Source organism: Ovis aries, chromosome 12, assembly GCF_016772045.2.
Source record: "Ovis aries strain OAR_USU_Benz2616 breed Rambouillet chromosome 12, ARS-UI_Ramb_v3.0, whole genome shotgun sequence".
Lineage (NCBI taxonomy): Eukaryota > Metazoa > Chordata > Mammalia > Artiodactyla > Bovidae > Ovis > Ovis aries.
This window is the reverse complement of record NC_056065.1, coordinates 62,723,741-62,731,592: the sequence shown is the minus strand read 5'-3', so window position 1 is coordinate 62,731,592 and position 7,852 is coordinate 62,723,741. Positions and strand designations below refer to the sequence as shown.

The 7,852-nt window shown below is 44.3% G+C and overlaps 2 pseudogenes; both read left to right on the top strand.

The window, feature by feature from the left end:
- Nucleotides 1-919: 919 nt before the first annotated feature.
- Nucleotides 920-2,092, top strand: LOC106990668 (protein DDI1 homolog 2-like; annotated as a pseudogene).
- Nucleotides 2,093-2,116: 24 nt separating this feature from the next.
- On the top strand, nt 2,117-4,405 carry LOC106991458 (regulatory solute carrier protein family 1 member 1-like; annotated as a pseudogene).
- Nucleotides 4,406-7,852: the final 3,447 nt, after the last annotated feature.

The following is a 7,852-nucleotide window of genomic DNA, read 5'->3' as shown; positions in this document are numbered from 1 at the left end:
CAGGTGAAACAGTTTATAAGAGTATGGTTATAGGGACTTTCATGGCGACCCAGTGGTTTAGGCTAGCAGCCCTTTCCAAGGCAAGGAGTGTGTGTTGAATCTCTGGTCGAGTAGCTAAGATCCCACATGCCTCCTAGCCATAAAACCAAAACCTAAAGCAGAAGCAATACTGTCGCAAATTCAATAAAGACTTTTTTAAAAAAGGTGCTTAAAAACAGGGGGCTTTGGAGGGGGAGTATGGATATAATACTTCCAGTCTTAAAACATGGTCTAAAGGTTGTTGTTTCAGGATAATCTCTCATGGCAAGGTCATAGTTATCATTTCAGTCTTTCCCCTAAGAAGGGGTGCTCCCATCCTTTTCTTGCAACTCTCTCCCCTCTCTTACACATAAGCCAAGAAACAGAAAACTCTAGTATCTCGGTTTCAGAAGAACAATGTCAAAAACCAGAAAAGGAAGTATGAGTCAATACTTTCCACCCATCATCTACTTAAGCAGATAACAGCCCTGAGCAGCAATCTTTCAACTAAAACTGCGAGCGGCTTCACAGGGGGTGGTGGCGGCCCCGCTTGCCAAGGGAGTCACCGAGCTACCTCAGGGAGTCACCGAGCTACCTCAGGGAGGGGAACAACTATCAGGCGAGCGGGCGCCTGGGCCGCTGCCTGCAGCACCAGCCTGGCCCCGCCGCCGCCCTGACGTCCCGACGCCCAGCCGGGTCCACCAGGGCCAGGCTGCTCACCGTGTACTGTGTGCAGAGGGTCTTCCTCGAGGTGACATTTCCCCTCCAGGTCGACGCCGACTTGCACACCTCCCGCGCTGTGCGGGCTGGAATCCGACTTCCTTGCAGCTGAGAGACACACCGTCTCTGCTGAAAGACCTCACAGACCACCAGGGGTCATGGGTTGCTTAAGGCTTACAAGATGGCGGCACTGGGATTTTTACGGCGGAAGGAGAAAGCTGACCCTCGACCTCCGGTGCAGTTCCCAAACGTACCCAACGGACTCCGTCGTCTGTCAGAATGCTTTCTTCAAAGAAGTACAACTGGATGCTTTCAGTCAACAGTACTTCCTAAAGTGAGAGGTGTGAAGAGAGAGGTGGGTACGGGGAGGTATGCTAAGAGCCATTTTACTTTGAGGTACTTATTTTTTATAGCCTATTTTACTTATACGTATGAAAGACTCACCTCAATATAAAAATCAACCTTCAAGGAAAAAAATTAAAACCAAAACCCCAAAATTCCCATAGCGCCAGCTATAAGGAGCCCAGCAGTCCCACTCATCTCTTGGAGAAGTAGCTTCAGCGCTTGGGCAATCCAGCCTTGCTCTGAGACCTGTTGCTTGCCAATCCCCTCTGAGCTGTCTTTGCTGAAGGAACATAACCCACCCTTGGCAGATGTTCTGCTCAGAGGAGATCTTGAGAAATTTCCTAGGGTCCTGATGGAGCCACAAGGAGAGAGCAAGAAAGGGTTTGTCTCTTCTGTGGACCCTTATAATCTTGAAACCCAGGCAGAAATAGAAGATACAAGGCAATAGAACATTGAGGAAAACATGGCAATAAGAAAGAGGAGGAGGAAGAGGCTCTGGAAAGTTTGGGCTGAATAATGATGCTTTGTATTAACTACGAAGTGAATGGACAATCTGTGAAAGTGTTTGTTGACTCAGGTGCCCAGATGATTATGATGAACCAAGCTTGTGCAGAAAGCTGTAATATAATGAAGCTGGTGGACTATTGGTGGGCAGAGATGGCCAAAGGAATGGGCTCCCAGAAGATTATTGAATGGGTACATCTAGTTCGGGTTCAAAACGAAGCAGATTTCCTGGCTTGTTCCTTCTCTATACTTTAGGAAGAACCTGTAGACATGCTTCCAGGACTGGATATGTTAAAATGGCATCAATGTTCCATTGACCTCAAGAAAAATGTACTCATGATGAGCACCACAGGCTCACAGACCATCTTCCTTCCCGAGGGAGAGTTACCAGAGTGTACCCCATTGGCATATGGGGCCAGGTAAGAGGCCAGAGGAGACTGCAGACCAAGAATTAGCAGAAGCCCTTCAGAAATCGGTGGAAGATGCAGAGTGTCAGAATCCATAATGTGTATATATATAGTATGTGTGTACTGCAGCTGGAGTGGGCCCCAGACCAGAGGAAAAAAACAGTGAAGGAACTAACTCACTGGGAATATCATCACCAGTTTCAAATGCATTTAACTATCAAGCCCATCCTTCCCGACAGAGACTTGTGACTGGTAGTTCTTAAGTCTTACTGATTCTGTCTCTGCTTCAGCCTACCCCGCCACCCCCCGCCCCCGACCCCACCATCAAGCCCAGTGACCCAGACAGCATTGAACCTAAAGTTGTGAAGACATTGAAGGCTTCAGCTGAATTCCAGATAATCAGAAATGAAACAACATCTTCCTCTGCAGGACCATTCTGATTGTGCTTCTTCAGCAGACAGTGCTCCAGCAAACCAGAGTACAGCTATTCCTTTGCAGAATTCACTCAAAGAAGTCATTGGTGCAGATGACCTAGAGAAATCTGCCGAAAGAAGCATGTGTCTGGTCACTCACTCAGTTGTGTTTGGCTTTTTGCGACCCCATGGACTGTAGCTGACCATGCTCCTCTGTCCACGAGATTATCCCATCAGAATACCGGAGTGGGGTTGCTGTTTCCTCCTCCAGGTGATCTTCCAGACCTAGAGATGGAACCCACATCTCCTGCAAATTTTATACCTGGAGCCACCTGGGAAGCTGAAAGAAACACCCAGGGCCTCATCATCTCCACACAAGACAGAAAGCTAGTTTATCTGTCACAAATACTAGGAAGCTAGAACTTCAGAGGCTTATAGGTGAAAATGATTGGCATTCAGAATATCAGTACCTGAGTCAAGTAAATAGCCTTCAGCAACATGAAGAACCAAGGAATGAACAGCATGAGGGTACACAACAAAATGCTTCACATGATGGAGCATATCTTTGTAACACAGAAGACCTTGAATTTCTTGAAGAAAGGTAACAGAATCAACAAGAAGTGTTTGTTTGGAAACTACAGTGAAAGGAGACAGGCTAAGAGAAAAATATTCTACCTTCAGGTAGAATTTTAGCAGCAGGATGTTTTGGCTCCTCAAATTCAGAAACGCTTATGTAAATAGATACAGTAGAACAATCCCTAGTTGCTATGCTTAATTCAGCAGGCAATCAGAATACTAATGTCAAGAACATTGGTATATCTGATCTTACCTTAGTCCCTTGGAAGTAGAAATGTAACCCTTCCTCTGAAATTTTTGGTAAGTTCATTTCCATTCAGGATGTACAGCTTCCAGAAAATAATGTTGAACAAATGAATATAAGTTTATTTAAGTCTCTGTGCAGTTAGCCCTCTGCGGAGTCAACAGAGGGCTATCTATAACAGCAGCCTTAAAGGAACTAAATGAATTTTTGGTCTTTTGTAGTAAACCAGCTTCAGAAAGTACATCTGAAGATGTTATCTGTCAATCAGAGACAGTAACTGAGGGCCAGACAGGTATTAGAGACCTTTCTGAAAGATGGTCCCCAAACAATCCTCTTACAGCTACCCAGAGTGATCAGTGTTCACAAGTCTCCTTTCATTAGGCCATATCTATGAAGACAGAAGAATTAACAGACACTTCAGCTGGAGTAGAACATGTAGAAAATATTAACTTCAGGGGTCCAGGTGATGACCTGGTAACTAATAAGGAAGGTGTCCCCAAGTCCCCAAGGGAATTGATAAATGAGAGCAGTTCTGTCACTCTGAAAGTGAAAGTGAAGTCTCTCAGTCATATCTGACTCTTTGTGACCCTGTGGACTCTTGCCCACCAGGCTCCTCTGTCCATGGGATTCTCCAGGCAAGAATACTGGAGTGGGTTGCCATTTCCTTCTCCAGGGGATCTTCCTGACCTAGGGATTGAACCCAGGTCTCCTGAATTGCAGGCAGACGCTTTAACCTCTGAGCCACCAGGGAAACCCTCTGCCACTCTAGCCTCAGCTAAAATATCTAATCAGCTACACTGCATCTTCGGGATAGGAATTTCACCCAGAGTTTTAGCAAGTGAGGAGGATGCTCTCAATCAAACTCCTGAGCAAACTGAATCATCGTCATCCAGGTTCATATTGGTTAAAGATTTAGATCAGGGCACACAGAATCCAGTGGCAGACAGGCCTGAGACCAGAGAAAATGTTCTGAAGCTGCAGAGACACTTCTGAAATTTGAACCTCCTCCCAGCCATGCATCACATCCCTCCTTTCTTGCACTATTAATTTTTCCTGCTGCAGACATTGACCAGATTCTCTGTGCTGGCTATCTTTTGCAGGAAGTTCTTGGTGCTTTGCTCTGAGATGGTGGAAGTGCAGACTTTGCACTTCTTGTTTGCTGTCAAAGAGCATTGTAGTTCCTGTATAACCTCGGAAAAGTGAGCTAGACATTATTTCATTCCCTTAAAAAAGCTGTAACAGTCACATCCATACTCACTGTTTATACAGTATATGTAAAACCAACAAGCAGAATGTTGAGCCAGATTTTTTAATTTTTTGGCCAAAGTACTCTATGATTTCTTGTCTTATGAATTTGTCTATTCTATTTGTTAAAATTTGGGTCTTCAAAAATGTATTGGCACTTATGTGCATACAAAAGCTTTTTATTATCATTAAGATGATGTATTCTGGAATAAAATTGATGGTATTATATATTTTCCTTTGCAGGGTAGCAATGTGGTAGAGAATCTGGCTGCCTGTGCAGGAGACAAAAGAGATGCAAGTTCGATCCCTGGTTCAGGAAGATTCCTCTGGAGAAGGAAATGGCAACCCACTCCAGTATGCTTGCCTGGACAATTCCATGGACCAAGGAGCCTGGTAGGTTACAGTCCATAGGGTTGCAAAGAGTCAGACATGACTGAACACACACACACACACACACACACACACACACACACACACACACACACATATATATAGCATAAAAAGTAAAAATAAAATAAACCCTATCTTGTCTGAAAAATAATCTTCTACCCAGTGCTCAAGAAACAGACGGACCACCAATAGGAAGTTGAAGCCTATGGATGAGAAGGGCAGAGAGGTCAAGGACCCACTATTCTGGTCAGCCTCTAACTGTTTTGACTTTGAGCTGTGATACCTACCTGAACAAGATCTCTCTGTTTAGGGACTTTATTGGGGGTGGGGGAAGTCATGGGAAGGGGATGTGCTGGGAAGGATCTTGTCCTCTGAATTCATACAGCTCCTGAGAAGACTTGATTTCATGGCCAGAATGGCAACCAAGGTTTCTATCTGCTCACAATTCCAGTTGCACACTTATACCATATTTTTAGTGGCACTAGTAGTAAATAACCCACGTCCCAATGCAGGTGTAAGAGATGCAGTTTCCATTCCTGGGTTGGGAAGATCCCCTGGAGGAGGGCACGACAACCCACTCCAGTATCCTTGCTTGGAGAATCCCATGGACAGAGGAGTGTTGTGGGCCACGTTCCATAGTGTCGCAGAGAATCGGACACAGTTGGAGTGTCTTAGCATGCATCCACCATATTTTTATTTTTCTGATATTCTGGAAAGGACTGAACAAAAGGAAATAGACTTTGTTAGATCTTCATTAGATATATGGGAAAACATTTGCTTCTCACAGCTGGGCTTGTGTTCTTTATTGTTTGTTTCACATATTCATGCTCAGGATCACTCTTCTGGCAGGAAGGACATCCCCTGACTTCAAATCCCACTTACCTGTTGGCCAGAATCCAATCCAAGTGTTCGTCTGTGAATCCAACTATTTGGGCATTCTTAGTGATCTCTCTTTTTCCTAGGCAATAAAGAGCTCTAATAACCAGAAGTAACCAGGAGCTCTAATAACCAGAAATAACCAGGAGCTGGAGAGATGCTGTGTGTATATAGAAAAATGTGACACAACTCATACCTGTCAGGGAGCTTCCAGCCTAGTGAAGGAGTCAGATGCATCAATAGCTTATTATAACACTGCTGTGAGAAAGATGTGCATAGGCAACAATGGAAGAACAAAGATTGGCCATCTGTACAGACCAGGCTAGGCCAGAGTGTAGTATGGAGTCATGGAAGATTTTCTGGAGGAGGTAATAGCTTTTGTTGAGTTTTGAGATTAACTTGGTATAGACTATCAATGGGGTGGTTTCAGGCAAATCTGTCAAAATCACAGAGTTGTGAGATGGCATGGGAAAGATTCTGATGCTGGGAGGGATTGGGGGCAGGAGGAAAAGGGGACAACAGAGGATGAGATGGCTGGATGGCATCACCAACTCGATGGACGTGAGTTTGAGTGAACTCCGGGAGATGGTGATGGACAGGGAGGCCTGGCGTGCTATGATTCATGGCGTCACAAAGAGTCGGACATGACTGAGCGACTGAACTGAACTGAACTGAACTGATGGGAAATGCAGAGAACTTCAGATAGTTTCGCAGCCCATAAACAGCCCCTCTCAGCTCACTTTTTCAAAAAAGTGTTTTAAAATTTCTCTTTTGGCTGTGCTAGGTCTTTTTTGCAGTACACAGGCTCCTTTAGTTTTGGCGCTCAGGCTCTCGAGTGTGCAGGCTCAGTAGTTGTGATGCCTATGCTTAGTTGCCCTGTGGCATATGGGACCTTAGTTCCCCTACCAAGGGTCAAACCCACCATGCCTGCATTGGGAGACAGATTCTTAACCACTGGACCACCAGGGAAGTTCCCTAAATTAAAAAAAATTTTTTTTACAATAGGTCTGTCTTTGTTGGTTATCTATTTTAAATATAGCAGTGTGTACATGTCAATTCCAAACTCCCAAACTATCCCTCTCTCTCACCCTTCTCCCCTGGTAATCATAAATTGGTTTTCTAAGTCTTCGAGTGTTTCTGTTTTGTAAATAAGTTCATTTGTATCATTTGTTTTCAGTTCAGTTCAGTTCAGTCGCTCAGTCGCTCAGTTGTGTCCGACTCTTTGTGACCCCACCTCAAATAAGCTATGTCATATGCTATTTGTCTTTCTTTGTCTTACTTACTTCACTTAGTATGATAATCTCCACATTCATCCATGTTGCTGCAGATAGCATCAGTTTGTTCTTTTTAATGGCTGAGTAATATTCCACTGTGTATGTATACCACATCTTCTTTATTCATTCATCTGTAAATGGGCATTTAGGTTTCAGCTCACTTTTAACTGGTTTCCTTCAACTTTCTTCAGAGAAACTAGGAGGGCTCTCTGATGGCAACATGCAATTCCTCATCTCAGTTGTCCCAAGCAAGTCCATTTCTTGGCCCCTGACTCAGTTCAACAAAATTGTGCAGAAATTTAGAAATCTGCTGTTACTTACACAGCTTCCTGTGTGTGTGTGTAGGGGGGGGATATTATTCCTTCCCCTTAGCAGTTTATCATAGAGTCTCACGTAATGTCCACTCCTTGAGGAGTTTGGATAATTCTATCCTCTATACTTTGCTTGATTTCTAGTGATGTGTTAGAAAGCCTTACAGCTTAGCTCCCTAAGGGGACTAGTCACCCTTAAGACAGCTCCAAGAGTGACTGGGATATAAAATGTAAGAGAGGTGCATGAAATGTAACTAGATGGAATATGAGTGGGAAACCAGGTCATGAAAACCTTTGACAGTAGACAGAGGGGCTAAAGGAAGATCAGGCTGTTGCCGTGTAAACTGAGCCACACAGATAAAAACTTGTTTATTCTTTGAGCAATTATCCCTAATTGCTCTAGGGTACAAGCCGCTCCATCCTACTGAATGATACATACATTATCTGAGGGGAAAAAAAGTGAAAGAAGTGTTAGTTGCTCAGTCATGTCTGACTCTGCGACCCCATGAACTATAGCCCACAGTCCTGC